Raw genomic sequence first — 16,704 nt, forward strand, 5'->3', positions numbered from 1 at the left:
ATCTCCACGTCTTACTCCTCTGCCATCTTGAAGATCTCTCTAAATGTTGTTTTTGCAAATGCTCCTTCCAGAAGACAGAGATGCAGCCAAAGGTGTTGCGTGTGGTGCCAACTTTCTGGTTCCATGGTTTCCCCCTTCCTGTTCTTTAAAAAGTTTCCCATTCATTGGGAAAACTCTCCCCTCTCCTAGAGCAGTGGTCACTGCACTATTTGCCTGATTAACTCCTTTCTATTCTTTGGGTGTCTGCTTAGATATTAATTTTCCTTGGAAGCCATCTGCAACCATTGCACCCCATCCATGTCTGGTTAGGGGCTCCTTCTGTTGCTTCTATTGCACCCTACATACTCCATACCATTATGATATCTCTTTACTTGTCTCCATGTGGAAACCTATCCATTATGCGTCATTGTACCACCAGCACCTTGAACTTGGCCTGGATATGGCAGGTGATCAAACATGTTTTTAAGTGGTTGGATGCCTAGATGGATGGAGGAATTACAGGAAACATAAAGGTACGGCAAAAAATATGGATGGTAAGTGGACCAGACTTGGATCATGAAGGGTTTTAGAAACTACACTTAGAAATTTGTATTTCAGGTAGCATCTGAGTAGGAAAATGGGATGTGATAAGAGGGATTTAGAAAGCTCACTCAGATGACTCTGTGGAGGGGTGAAGTGTAAGATTTGGGTGGGTGTCGAAGCAAAGCAACAGATTACAAGGTCTCTTCTGAGGTCCTCTCTTCCTAAGCAGTAGGTACATCATAGGCATGTTAGTAACTCCATGGTTTCTACCTCCAGCTTCAAGATATTTTAGGAAATTACTAAGTACTTCAAAAATTTTATAAATTCTTGAAACAACATACTTCTTCATGTATATATAGGGATACACAAAGTTATTAAATTAGACACAAAACAGCATCCTGAATCTGCCAAGAAAAAAGTGGTCTCAAAAATGAAATGGAGGAGAAACGGTATTATCAATGAAAGTACTATTGAAATGTGACAGAACAGCAACTCTTCATGCCAAGCTCTCCACTCCTCCCCAGATAGAACATGAGGCTTTTCATGTGACTGTTTAGAAATGGTGTGGCTTCTATCTAGCCATATTGTCTTCTGCATTGATAAAAAGAGCAGCCAAGATTAGTTCACTGATGTTTAGGATGAGACCACAGGATTGTGGCCGTGCATTTATAGTGCCACACTCCTAAGGAAGGGAAAAAGGAAATGCATTCCATCGCACTGAGTTTTCTGAACAAAGCTATGAAATATCTCAGATGAAACTACAGAATGTATTCTGTATGAGCAATTAAGTTTTCCTCTCCTGTGTTTTTTTCCTTTTCTTTTCCTTTTTGGTAGTTGTTCCATACTGGATGCTACTGGGATGGACATCATCCAAATAGTCATAATACTGCTACATCCCTCTATCTTTGCCTGGGTTGTGCAGTGCTGTACCTTGTAATGTAAATAAGAAAAACCCAATCAATAATCAACATGTCTTTTTTCCTTTCGATCGTATTTTGAACACGTTTGGCAAACACATAAATTTTTGGCTTCTCTTCTGTGTATCTGCATGAACGATTAACGACAAATTGCCTTAGGCCAAAGGGCTAGCAAGTGCATTGCCCCTGTGAAAGTCATGTTCATCTTCTTTTAGCTTCTATCTGTATTTATTTTCCATTTGTAGAAAACAAGTCCTCAGTGTTTGCTAGCCCAGGGGGTCATTTTCCCCCACTTTCAATTAGATGATGATAGGAACCGTGCCCAGCAAAGGTCACCCCTGGCCCTGTTGTCTGCCCAGCATTCACGGGAGATCTCAGAGTGTTTGCAGACTTGGCAGCACTTCTCCAGCTCCTGAGCCAAAACTCTTCTATCATTTTTAGTTTTTCTGTATTGTCTGATGAGTCAAGGGACCCCTGGCATTTCCCTCTCTTCTGTTGCCCCATTAACAGGGATTCCCCAGTCATTGTCTCCAGCCCTGAACAAGTCCTCAAAGCAAAATGCCCAAATCGCCTCCCACTCTTTGCCCTCCAAAATGCTCTACTTCTTTGAGGGTAGGCTGTCCTGGGCATCCTCTACTTATAGCCAGCAAGGATCATGGGCCAGGTTCTTTTCATCTCTGACATAATCATTAACATTAGGGAGCGAGCATAATGAAGGGTGGATTTTCAAAGCCGACTCCAATGGTTCTGACTATTGGTGATGATTTTCAAATGGGTGTATAGCACAGCTTGGTTCCTGAATTAAATCTGTGATATGTGTAAGAAAAGACAAAAAGCTCTCTGGACCTGGCATGAAAAAATTGGTTATTTCATGCATTTTCTAACTCAAGATAGAAACAGTTTCTTTATTTTTTCTTAAAACCAGAGATCAAAGCTTTGAAGAACTGAACTAAAATGTTTTTGGCTCCAATTTAGATATACCCTACTTTAGTCTTCCTTGATTACCTGGAATGTTCCACACACATCATAAAGTTTTGTTAGGGGAATGAGAGAAAATGCCAAGAAATGAAATATTGCCTTAAACCACAATATTATTTCTAAGCAATGCTATAATTAATAAAAGACCTATAGCCTTGTTTAATGAAAGAGCAGTGAGACTATTCCATGTTCAGTGTTATGACAGTTTTTTTCATTGAATCTGTCATAAATGTTTATAAGCTCTAGCAAGGAATCAGCCACTGATCTAAACACTGAGCTATAGCGAGTGACAATGCAGATCACACCCCTGCTCTCCTGAAGTTACCCTCCTAATACGGAGTTGACAAGTGATATAGAAGAGTATAAATAAGAAAATATCGCATTGGGATAATTACTATCAAGTGTATTTCCTTAAGGACCAACTTGTAAATTATTGAGATACAAATGAAAAAGAAAGAAGAGAGACAAAGCAACCAGTATACCATGCAGGTTAAAAAAAAAATAAGAGATTTGGAGGATCTGTAGGAATGTCAGTAGCTCAAACCTCTTGAACCTATTCTGGACTCCTGGCACATATTCATATCAGATCCTTACACTGCCTAAAATACCCAAGGTTTCCCATTTCACTGTTTCTGACCGATCTGGAAAATACTGGGGTTTTTGTGGTTGATCAAATCATTAATGTTTTTAAAGACTTCCTTCTTTTTCCAGAGTTAGTCTATGCTGAGAAACCAAACTCAATGCTCCCGCAGTCCAAAAGGTGTCACATACCCCCTTTATGACAAACACAAATCATACTCATGGGCAGCAAGCCCCACTGGAATCTGATCCTTTAGGATGGTGCCTAAGACCCATGGCTTCCCTGGGATTATCCATCTTTTTTTTTTTTTCTGAAACTTTGGCATTTACTAATGTAGCCCTAGCATATAGTAAGTCCTAAAAAAACAAATTTATCATTTTTGTCTGTTATATCTGAATCTATCTATAATACCTGAACATGCAAAAGACTGCGTATTTATATGAATTTGAAGTTTCTTAGGATGGCAAAAATATCATCCAAAATGGCTTTTCTCTCTGACTTTGTATTCTAAGACATTTAGTCCAAAAGGTCTCCACTTCAGGATTTGACCAGAAATTTCAAAGGTGGGTTTATACACTTTTCTATTTGCTTCCCTTAAGAGTATCTCTTGCCTTCTTTGTTCATCTTGCCTTTTCTTTCAGATTTTGAGAGACTTCCCATGCAGGACTGACACGATGGCTCAATTAGGCGATTTCCTGAGATGTTTCAGACAAACACAGAAAGGCTCAGCCTTGACTCCTCAGAAAGCAGAAAGTACAGCAGAGGCTGCCTCTATTTGTGTTAGACATTTCATTGGGAACTTCCTTTCCAAACTGTACTGCTTGTTTCTTTCATAGATGGTATATTTGGTATCTAAAAGGTGTCACCATACCCAAGGTCATCTAGATTTTCTCTTACGTTATCTTCTAGGAGTTTTATAGTTTTGTGTTTTAGATTTAGCTCTAGGATCCATTTTCAGTTAATTTTTGTGTAGAGTGTAAGGTGTGAGTCTAAACTGAATTTTTCTCATGTGGATGTCTAGTTGTTAAAGCACCATTTGTTGAGGAGACTATCTTTGCTCCATTGTACTGCCTTTGCTCTTTTCTCAAAGATCAGCTGACTATATTTATGGGGGCCTATTTCTGGATGCTCTCTTCTGTTCCATTGACCTATTTGTCTGTTATTTCTCAGATCCCACATTGTCTTGATTACTATCACTTTATAGTAAGTCTTGAAGTTGGGTAGCCTCAGTCCTCCACCTTCATTCTTCTCCTTCCATATTGTGTTAGCTATTGTGGGTCTTTTGCCTCTTCATGTAAACTTTAGAATCAGTTTGTTGGTATCCATAAAATAATTTCCTGAGATTTTTATTGGGATTGCATTGAATCTATAGATCAATTTGGGTAGAACTGACATCTTGACAATATTAAGTTTCCCTCTCCATGAACATGGAGTATTTCTACATTTATTTAGTTCTTCTTTGATTTCATTCATCGGTGTTTCGTAGTTTTTCTCATATAGATCTTGTACATATTTTATTAGATTTATACCTAAGGATATAATAAGGATAGTTTTATGTCTTCTTCCCAATCTATATAACTTATATTTCCTTTTTCTTGCCTTAGTGCATTAGCAAAGACTTCCTTTATGAAAGTGAAAAGGTATAGTGGGAGGGGACATCCTTGCTTTGTAGTTTATCTTAGTAAGGGAAAGCTTTGAGTTTCTCATCATTAAGTATGATGTTAGCTGTATATTTTTTTGTAGATATATACTTTTTTTTAACAAACTTAGACTATAAGGTAAAATAAAATAAAAATTCAGATAGTTTCAAGAACGATTGTTGCCTTCACTATACACACCTACAGTTAGAACCAGGTAATAACATAGGTAATGTTATTTTGTTAAATTTTATCATGAAATGAAGCCATTTTATATCCATAGGAATTCTATGTAGGAATAGGAATTAGGAATTCTATGAAAATATTTATGCAAGGATTGTCTTTGAAGAAAAATGTAAGCTAGGGAATGCTTTTATAATTGTGAAATCAGCACAGCTATGGTTCATTGATTGGCAAAAACATTATTTTAAAAAAGAGAGAGAGATGTAATATTTCAAACAGATACCCTACTGTTTTGAAATTAGAAATGTATAAATATTGATAACCTAATTTTAATTTTGATTTGAAAAGCAGAATGTGAAAATGTCTTAATAAAACATTTTTTAGGCTGAGGAATATGACACTGATAATATTATTTTGGGATTCCATTCACTTAGCACATTCCACACTGCATTGATTCCTTGCTTAAAATAAATCATGACTTTTATGTGCTCTTTGCCCAACTGAGAACTGATTGTGTGTGTAATGTGTGCTCAAGGTTACATACTGTTCCTCTAACTATAGCTCCAGCAACTTTCCTCCCTGAGTCATCACATTCTGGAATTTTTACTTTATAAATATACCTCCCCCTTTCTTTTACCCACTCCAAAATTGTATTCACTGTCATCACATCATCATTAATGTTTATTTTATTTTATTTATTGATTTATTTATTTTGCGGTACGCGGGCCTCTCACTGTTGTGGCCTCTCCCGTTGTGGAGCACAGGCTCCGGACGCACAGGCTCAGTCGCCATGGCCCACGGGCCTAGCTGCTCAACGGCATGTGGGATCTTCCCGGACCGGGACATGAACCCGTGTCCCCTGCATCAGCAGGCGGGCTCTCAACCACTGCGCCACCAGGAAAGCCCTAATGTTTCTTTATATCACAGAATTATAGGTAATGAGCTTTTAGATGTGGAAGAGATCATTTATTGTCAATCAGTTAACAAATGTTGGCTGTCTACTCTCTGGCACTGACCAGGTACTGGTAACCAGGAAACAAAAATTCTGTCCCTTGTGGAGATTAAGGTATAGCAGAGGGAGAGAGATAATTATTAATAGGCTTAATAAATAAGTAAATAATAGACAGTGTTAGCTGTTGGTAAATTGTATAAATTTTATCTCTTTATGGATATTCTCATTTTGTTTATTCATCATTTCCTAGTTTTCTTTCTTTATTCATAATTTCCTTTAAATATTTGAGCATATTTAAGACAATTGACTCAAAATCTTTTTCTAGTAAGTCCAATGTCTGGGCATACTAATGGATGGTTTATGTCATTTTCCCCCTTTGAATGTACTATACCTACCTATTTCTTTGTATGCTTTGTGATTCTTTTGTTGAAAACTGGGCATTTGAATATTATAATGTGCTACCTCTGAAACTCATATTCTCCATCTCTCCCAGGGTTTGATGTTCTTGCTTGTCAAAGGCAGAGGTTGTTGGTTTGTTTAGTGACTTCTCCAAACTTAAAAAGACAGTATTCCTTATCATATGTGGTCACTGACCTGCCTGCTCTATTAGCTTGTATTCAGCTAGCATTTTGACAGAGATTTCCTTGAATGCCAGGAGCTAAAACAAAAAAGAATACTTTTCACAGCTGATTAATTTATTAGGTCTGCCATGACAAAGTCTTATAGACTGGGTGGCTTAAACAACAGAAATTTATTGTTTCACAGTTATGAAGACTAGAAGTCCAAGATCAAGGTGTTGGCAGGGTTATTCCTTGTTAGGGTTATGAAAGAAAATCTGTTCCATGCCTCTTGCCTACCTTCTGATGATTTGCTGGCAATCTTGGTATTTCTTGGGTCCTTTTCATCTTCACATGATGATCTCCCTATGTGTGTATGTCTCTCTGTTCTGATTTTCCCTTTTATGAGGATGCCTTTCATATTGGAAAGGGTCCACGCTAAAGACTTCATCTTAACTTTACTAATTACATTTGTAATGACCTATTTCGAATAAGGTCACATTTGAGATGCTGGGGTTTTGGGTTTCAACATGTGAATTTTGAGGGAGACTTAATTTAACATGTAGCACTCAGTCTTTGTGGATTGGCTCTGTTCTGGGGCCTTCCTTCCACACATAACCAGGCTGTTTGTAATTCTGCCTTAGCCTTTACTTCCTGCTTGTGCTGAACCTAGAGATTAGTCAAAGGTGAAAGTTTAAGGTCGGGTCTTCTCATGATTTTTCTGAGCATCCATCCTGCCCTGGATATATGTGTGACTTTCTACATTCCCCAGTATACACAGGGATTTCTGAATGTCCTAATTTCCCAAAGAGACTCTTTTCAGATTTTCCTCCAAGGCTTTCTGCTGTCTGTTGTTTGTTTCCACCATAATATTTTGTTCTAGATGACAGTTGGTTTTCCATTCACCTTATAATGTTTATGAACAATGCCTATGTTCTTCCCTCCCTCAATGAGTCCCACGTTAGGTAAAACAGAGATAAGTTTGTTGTGTCAGTCCTTCAGGTAGGCCCCATAAAGGTTGGAATAGAGAAACGCAGTACTTTGCTAATAAAGTCTACTCGGCTTTGCCCTGAGAACCAAGTACTAGGGTCTCCCCCTATGAATGCAGGCTGTGGTCTTCAGGTCGTCAAGACTGCCATTGAGGTAGGGTGGGGTGGGACAAAGAAAATAAAAATGCCACAAATCTTCTCTACTGTTTTCAAGTTGGCCTTTTTCTTGATTCAACATTCACTTAATTACTGTAAATCTTTGACCATTGTCCAGAGTTCTGGCAAAGTTGGTTTTGACAATTTCTGCTTATTTTCAATATTTCTGTTGAGGGACAGGAGTTTGGAGATGCCTGTTCTGTTGTTTTGTTGACATCACACCTGACAAGTGCTATAAAGAAAGAAAAAGTAGGGCAGGGTAAGGGACATCAGCAGCAGTGGTGGTGGGTGTTGCAGTTTTAAACAGAGTGGTCAAGGTAGGTTTCATTGACAAGATGACTTTTGATAAATGATTCAAGGAAGTGAAGGGACCGAGTGTATGGCTGGGGGAAGATTATACTGAGCATAGAAAGCAGTACAAGGGTCCTAGGGCAGGAAGATCCCTGGTGTATGTGGGAAAGAAGGAAGCTGATGAGGCTCTAACAGAGTGAGCAAGAAGGAGCTAAAGTCAAAAGATAATGGGAGGAATGGGAGGATGGGATCACACAGGACCTTGAAGGCTGTTATAAAGATTTTACCATTTATTATGAGTAAAGTAGAAGATCCTTGCAGCATTTGAACACAAGAATAACTTGATCTATCCAACATGTTAAAAAGGATAATACTAGCTCTTCGGTTGAATATAGGGGAACAAGGATGGAGTCTGGGAGAGTGGTTCTGATGCTGTTACGGTACACCACGGAAGAGATGATAGTAGAATGAAACTGGGAGGAAGCAATGAAGGTAATGAGAAGTGTATGGATTTAAAACCTAATTTGAAAGTAAAGCCAATAGGATTTTGGACATAAGAAAGATAAGTCAAGAATGATTGCAAAGTTCTTTGCTTGAGCAACTAGAGAGATGGAATTGTCATTAGCCGATGGGGAAAACAGTAATTAGAGCAGTTTTTATGTGAACAGACAACAATGTCAAATTTGGATGTGTTGAGCTGGAAATATTTATTAGACATCCAAGTGGAGATGTGAAGTAGACAATTTGGAATGTGAGCCAGGAACTTTTAAGAGGCTTTTGGAAAGAGAATTACTTTCCTGGAATCATTGAAATAGAGATGACATTTAAAGAAGTAATATAGAAAATAATAGGGAACCAAAGAGTGATTGCTCTAACATTCCGATATTAAGTGGCTGGGAAGAGGAGAAAGTAGATTGACCAGTGAGATCACATAAAAACAACATGAGCCTGGTTTCTTGGAACCAGGTTAAGAAAATATTTCAGAGTATAAGTATTTTATCAGCATCATCAAAATGTTATGGCTTAGTCAGGTAGAGGTAATGGAGAATTGACCATTTAACTTGGCAGTGTGGAGTTCATTGGTGACTTTTTGACCAGTTGTTACATTGGAGTGGTGTTGGAAAAAGCCTGGTTGAAGTACGTTTAAGAGAGAAATGGAAGAGTGAGTCTATAGTTAAATATCATCCCCTAGAACTACTACTACCCTCTCCCAGTTTTCATACCACAGACCTCGAGGAAGGAGGACATGGTCACCCAGATCTTTTGAGTATATTCAAAGGATATTCCACTGTAAATGGCAAAAGAGGGGCAATATATAGGACAAATAATAATTCCGTCCTCCAGAATATCAAGCCAATTTTGCATATGAGGTCATGTCATGACACATAGAGTAAAAGGCTTAGAGGAAGGCAGGTATTTACTGTCGTTGCAACATAACGCAGTCTACTTCTAGGCATTTGTTTCATACATTTGTACTTGTTTATATTTGGGCTTATAGAAAATATGTGGTGTGTGTGTGTGTGTTATATAATCACCACCAACTGTATTGCTAGATACAGAGAGAGTGAACTTAGGTATGAATATAACTGAGCTCACTTCTTATGTTCCACCACCATTGAGCTACAGTGCTAAGTAGGCATGGGAAAATATTTCCACTCCAGTTTTCTCATATAGAAAATGAATGGAAAGGATTAAATGATTAGTGAGAGATTTTGTAGCCCTCACGTTCTCTGATTATCTATTGCAAAAAAAAAAAAATGTGTGTGTGTGTGCAGTGTAGGGAAAAAGAACTAACAAGGCTGTTGCCAAGAGGAATAGGTGAAAGAAGAAAGAAGAAATCACAAGTATAGCAAAGTTCTGAGGACAGGATTAAAATAGATGGAAAAAAACCTGCAAATACCCACCTGGGTTTTATTCATGTATAGTACAGTTAGAAAACAATGAAATTAATAGAGGAGAAGTTGAAGAAGAAGAAAAACAGGAAGGGGAACCAGGGAGAGGTGAAGTGCAAAATCGGAAGCTGAGAGAAAGGAAGAAATATACAAATAGAGAGTAGAGGGCAAGAAAATCACAAATACCTTAACCCTTTGAAAAGCCCTGTCCTTGAAACTGATGAGTCCAAACATACTGTTCTTCTGTTTTCAGAGCTATTTTTTAAATTCTTATCACAAGAAAAAGGAAAGAATTTTTTATCTGTTTTCACCATTTAGAAGAGCCCTGACTTGGTCCGTCACCTGGAAGAAGGCAGTTAGATAAAGACTGAGAATAAGGCCTCTTTCTTTGTCAGCAGTGGGTCATCCCAAGAGCCCACAAACTCACCTGTGGGCTGTGAAGAACTGTACCTACAGTAGTTAAAAAATGGCGTTAGTTTAGACTGAGTGTGAATAATAAGAGAGAGGCCCTTGAAACGATTAAATGCAGAGCTGACTATGAAAGCAAAGCTGAAGTGAGAATTTAAAGGGCCATTAACTTAGCCAAAAGGATGGCTGAAAGAAAAATCATTTATAAAAATTGGCAGGTTGAAGGGGCTTCTTTAATGTTCTTTAACAAAAATTAGATGTTTGATAATCTCTTCTTTCTTCGATAAGCAGGGGAAAAACCCCTCAAAATTAGTCATCTTTTTTTTTCAGGTTCAGTATGTTCTGGATGTTAGGTGTGTGCTATTAGGTTAATTAGAATTTTAAAGTTAAAATGACCTTCTTCCAACTTTAAGTAGAAACTCTTTTCTTCTCTTAGTCAATTGTGAAAGAGGATGTCTTTCACAGTATTTGTCACTTGACTTAGAAAGTTGCTGCCCTAACCTCTTAATGCTCCATCCTCTTTAATTTTGCTAAAACGATTTTTTCTTAAAATTCACATTTTAGACAAAAATAACAGTTTGTCTTTTGGATTCGAGGAGGTTTTTGGCACAAGACAACATGTTTGAGTTTTCGAAGCCCCTTACTTAACATAAATTCAACACACTTTATTTGAGTACAGCCCAGAAATCCTAATAAGTTCTAGAGATAAGGAATAGGATACCACCCCCATATTAAAGATACTCTTGGTGTATTGGGGGAATCAGATTAAAAAAATCGGACCATCATAATGATCTCAGAGAGACACAGTGAGCGGTCTTGAAGAGAAATCTTAGTTCCCTGCCCAGGAATTGAACCTGGGTAGCCTGGATGAAAACTAGGAATCCTATCTGCTAGCTCACCAGGGGCTGGAGGCTAGAGGCAAAATGGCCCTGGCTCATGCCCCGGTTTGAAAGCAAGAATGTTTCAAGGAGGCAAAACTGTAAAAACAGGTGCAAAGTTTATTATTAGAGATGCAGCGCGAGTAGGAGAGCACACAGAGAAGTAGTTTGTTTATCTATGACTGAAGCAAGGCAGAAATACACACCCAGGGAGAAAGGGTATGGGTGTCCTCTCTAATGACGGGGAGCCCAGTAAAGAGGAGGTTACATCATTTATATAGGACAGTTCTGCCGGGTCTTTGTTTACCTGTGGCCGATTATCTCATTTCTTTTCCCACATCTGACCTGCCCTAGGGTCTGCCCCCATCTGTCTGCGCGTCTTTTCGCCAAGACGGATTCCAGCGCGGAGGCCTGTGGGAGGCCTGACATCACCTCTTATGGGATAGCACCCCTCCTTTTTGACCCCCAAGGAGCCTTCCTGTGCATGTACAGTCAGGGACATTTTCCTTGACCTCAGGAGTGCTCGTCTTACCTCTTCAGCAGAGCTCAGCTCTTGCCACTAACTTTGTCCTTGGCGTGTCTGGGGAAACACAGCCTCAGTTTTACTCCACTTGACAAACACACACCAGCTGTCCAGCCCAGGGGCCCATCTGTCTCCTGCCTCATTAATGTCGGAGGGTGAATTGTGAGAATAGGGGTTTGCATGGACACTAATAGAGTGCATTAGCTGACAAAAGTGGGTGACACGAGAGTTAATCCTTAAAGAACTAATAGTAGGTGACCTAGTTAAGAAGGGGTTGAGGTGTTCCCTTTAGCGAGAACAGAATTTGCAAAGAGCCGAACGCAGCAAACAGCATGTTGACATGTTAGAACGAGGTGGAGGTTGTGAAGAAGTTTGGTTGAGTGGTGGAGAGATTGGCAGGAACCAAATCGTAAACAACCCTGAACATGCTTTCCTGATGGCATGTGGACCAATCTGAGCCTTTGGATACCAGCATTTATCCTAAGAGAACCAGAATGCCTATGGGGGAGCAAAAGGCTCCAGAAGAGTGACTTGCTGCTTGGAAGAATCTAGGTGCAGCCTTCCTGAAGCTACTAGTAAATGTTATACACAAGCCAGTAAGCTCCCTTAACTTATCACAGCTCAAGATAAGTTAAACTCACCTATAATACAACCTTCTCGTGTTCTCACTGTTCTTCAGTTGCATTTCCTGACTTAAAAACGAATTTATTTTTGTATCCTGTTGGCTTCTTTTTTAAACCTTTTGAACATTTTTATTGGAGGGTAATGTGCATAGATGAGAATATGTAGATCTTAAATGCACCACTGAATGACTTTATACACACACACACACACACACACACACACAGGAAGGTAACCACCACAAAAATCAAAACAAAAAACATTTCTATCACGCCAGATAAATCCTCTTGGTTCCATTTCCTATCACTCATTAAGGGATTAATTTTGTCTTCTCTTTCATTTAATATAAATAGAATTATTCATCTGACTGACAGTAGATCGATGTTGCCTATTTCTGAACTTCGTAGAATCACACACGTACATATGGAATCAGACTCTGCCTGTGTGTTTGCGTACTTGTGTGTCTGAATTCTTCCCGTCGCTATAATGTTTTAGAAATGGGTCTTTACTGTTGCATATAATGGTGGTTGCTTGTCCTTATTGCTGAGTGATAGTCCAATGTACTCATACACCACCAAGTGTTTATGCATTGATACATCATAAACGTTTGTTTCATGGTACTCTCACTGTGTAATTCCTGATATTTCCTATTTCAAGCCGAGAGACTGTATTAAGAAACAAATATCCCTGTTTTATTAATTTTGAAGAATATGTCTTACTGGGTAAATCCATATTCTTGCTCAGTTTTCAGCTAATGTACCATTTTAGCAAAGTATCCTACTACTCTCTTCTTCATCTTCTGTCTCACTGTCATTGAACCCCCTTGATGAGCTTTTGATGCAGTCAGAAAGAAAAGCCACAAAGAAAAGCAATACACGTGGATGGAAAAACATGGGAAAGTCAGAGAATACGGAGAGATATGGTGATATAATGCACATTGTATTGGAAAAGATTATTTATGATCTAAGCCTGAGTTGTCTCACAAGTATTATAGACTTCATGAGGTCCTGAGATTAATGGTTTTAAATTTAGATGAAACAGGTTTTAAATTTAGATGAAATTTCTATTGGTAGTTCTACCTATAAACTCAATTGCCTCATGATCTGTGTGTTTACGTAGCAATATATGTTAAGTAGAGAGTTCAATTATTTGATGAATTTAATGAATATAGAAACTATCTTCTGACAAGTCCTTAAGGCAGAGTAATTAATCACATGATTTCCTTCTTAGGAAACAGATTGTTTTTTGAAATTTATGATCTCTGTTATATATATATATATTTTTTTTTTTCTGTGTTTACACAACAAATTGTAGAAGAAATTTCTCTTTTCCTGTTTCAGTGCATAGTTGAACACTCCCCAGTTTGTGGCAGTTGGTTTTTTAAATCAAATACCAGTTTGGAAAAAGTCAATTACTCTGACACTGACCTTTGGAGCACTAATTGATTCTAACCTCAGGGAATTTGCTTTATAGGGATAAATTGAGCATTAAAATTTTGTCTGATGTTTTTAAAAAGGTTTTATGGAATTTCTTATGTATATATACCAACTGAAACACAGCATGTTGGCACTTTGCCAATACTTTCGGGTAACGTGGGTTTTCAAAAAACGTGTTGAATTCATTGTTTTAATTATCGGTATCATTCATGAAGATGCTGGTGACTTACGCTATGTTTAGGTTATATCTGACCTCCTTATGTCACTGTCAATGTGAATGGCCTCTAGCAAATTAATGCTTGATTCCAAGAAAAGCTCAAGAATATTAAGATCATAGTCAATAGTGAAACAAAAACAGGATTCCCTTGAAATTAGCTGTGTAAATAATAATAATAAGGTATATAAGGAGGCTTTGTTTCATTTTCCCTCCATGGGTAGGGTTTTTAAAATAATTATATGGAAATATTTATCATAACAGTTATGATGATGATGATAACAGGAATGACATTACTAGTGCACCTGTTAAACCCTTGTAATGTGCCAGGTTAAGAAATACAGTCTTGAAAGTAAGAACTGCTTTTACCCGCCGTATCTTATAGACGAAAAAAATGGATGTGTGGATAACTTGCCCAAAGCTAAACAAATAATGTCTGCATTTCTATAAGAATCTCCACATATTGAGTCATCTAAATATCTGTAGCATAAAAATATAATAGGGATACATTTATCCTTTCAAATGATGTAGCAATGAAAACTTTGGGGTTTCTGGGCTTTCTCCCTACTTCTTTAGTTTATATATGTATTTTTCTCTCTTGGTCATGGAGAGATGTTGGCCTAAATAAGTTCATGGGTAAGAAACAACACAGAAACCAGGCTGGAGCATGCGTTCAATCCTAATGCATCATTGCTTAAGGGAATACAGTCGACCCTCCACATCCAACATCTTACTGAGTCTACAGATGCAGAACCTATGGATGCGGAGGCCCCCCTGTATCTATAGTAAAGTGAAGTCCAGATCGTCCGAGGAAAATAAACAACCCCTTATATCCTCCCAAAAGCGTGAGTACGCTCGATTCTTAACAAAGTGAAAAGAGCTTTGAAATTAGATTTCAGTGACAACCGCAGTCATTAAGGGTGCCAGCATCTGTTGAGCAACAGTCAGCCAAAAAAGATTTTTTTTCACTTCTTTTGAAGGGAAAACAACACCTTAATCATGCAGTTTCATACGAGGAGGTCTACTTGAAAGTTCAAATGATCATTATTGGATAAGAGTTTTCTTTCTTTTAATGTTGGGCTAATTTCGTCTCGAATACTTATTCAATGTAACTGCAGGTGTATTACTATTATATTCTTTTTACCTGCAAATGGTGATGCATCATAGTGACTCTAGCCTTTCTTCTATTAAAGGGCTCAACTTTAAAGGTGTTTCCAGGAGATGTCTTTGTTAGTTATTGGCCGTATCATTAGATAATGAGGTTTAACTAAGGGCTCTGTGTATCAAGGGAGAAAGGAAGAGACATTGAAGAGAAGTAAAGGACATTTAGAACGAGGGATTGGGACTGAGGTCTGGGAGACAGGGTGACTGAGAGGGGCTGAGAGAACAAGAGGAGGGGTGGGGGACTTGGAGGATGGAGAGAGAGAGAGGGAGGAAGGAAGGGAGGGAGGGAGGGAGAGAGAGAGGGTGGGGGGAGAGGGAGAGAGATGCCTGGAGAAAGAAACAGGCAGACAGACAGATGGAAAAGAAACACAGGGACAGAAAGAGCAAAGACAAGCTCCAGATTCACGAGCTTATGCTCAAGATCACGTGGGGTGGGGAATGGGGACACAGGGAAGAGGGGAGTGTATGTGTAAGTCTGATTTGAAAGAAGGAGGAGATTTCTGGGTGAATATACATTATATACCCAGTCACAGAGCAACATCCTCAAGAAAGGCGAACCCCTGGAGTGGAGAGAGAGTGTTTATTTTATCTTTACACGTTGAATCCAGTCCTTCCTGGTTAATGTGAAATCTGCTTGGGCGGATGGGGGGCTGAGATCACGTGACTCTCCCTTCTCATATCCTTGCCTTATTGTAAGAGACCCTCATTTAACTGGGTCCTGCTGCTTAGTGATGGTCCTCAAAGAGAGCAGTACTGTTGCGCTCTAGCCAGGAGGGGGCTCAGTCCCTAATTATGCAGCGAGATGGGCTCCTCCACGCAGCTTTGCCGAAACAATACTGCAGTCAAGTCTACCTGGGGGACAGAGGGGGCTTGGGAAATGTTAGGTGAGCGGTTTCCCTTACCTGCCTATAGCAACAACCTGTTTGTCGTAGCTTTTTAATTTAAAATGCTTATAGTTCATGCATGTAAACTGCTTGGGAAAGTGCCTAGCACACCGTAAATACAAATGTCATTTTTGCTGTAATTACCACCACTATCCTGGTTGTTACTCCACCCTTTATCCCTGCAACCTGTCACCTAAACACAGTGCATCCACCCATCCATCCATCAGCCTTCCTCTCTCTGCACGTTTGTGTGTCTCTCTGAATAGGCTTTGTCTCTCCCTCTCCTCTGTCTCTCTGGCTGGCCTTCTAGCATATATCCTTCTATGCACACATAACAACTAGTATTTGAAATGCACTTCACACATTCATTATTGTGAAACCCTTGCCATTTCTTTTGCTTTCTGCAAAGGCGAACTGTTTTTTCTTCATTTCTATAATTTGCATGACATTTGATTGGGGACATGATAAGTCACTGATAAGAGAGGTGTCCGATTTTGGCTTCTTCTCACCTAAGGCCAAAAGATTCCTGCCCTATTTGACCTGCCTCCTTGCTGGCCCAAATCCAGCCCCTCCCTCTGGATTACTGAGCTCCAAATGCACTGACCTTCCGTGGAGGTTACCCCCGCTTTTCTATCGCAGTCCAGCATTACCTACTAAAATTCAATCTAAACCACAGTCATTGAATTAAACTCTAGGGTTAACAAAAATTTGTGTATGAAATGACTTATATTATACATGGTTGACTTATCGAGGATGACAGTTTAGGAAAAATTTACTGACTCCATGTCATGATTTTGTGTCCTATAATATTTGATAAAAATACTGTTGACACTGTTCGTACCCTGATCACGTGGCCTAGTTGAGAAGTCTCTGAAGAAAGATTTGCCGTGACAGAACCTGTTGATTTGCGTGCCGCAAAGCC

The sequence above is a fragment of the Neophocaena asiaeorientalis genome, unplaced genomic scaffold (genome assembly GCF_003031525.2).
Source record: "Neophocaena asiaeorientalis asiaeorientalis breed wild unplaced genomic scaffold, Neophocaena_asiaeorientalis_V1.1 scaffold325, whole genome shotgun sequence".
Taxonomy (NCBI): domain Eukaryota; kingdom Metazoa; phylum Chordata; class Mammalia; order Artiodactyla; family Phocoenidae; genus Neophocaena; species Neophocaena asiaeorientalis.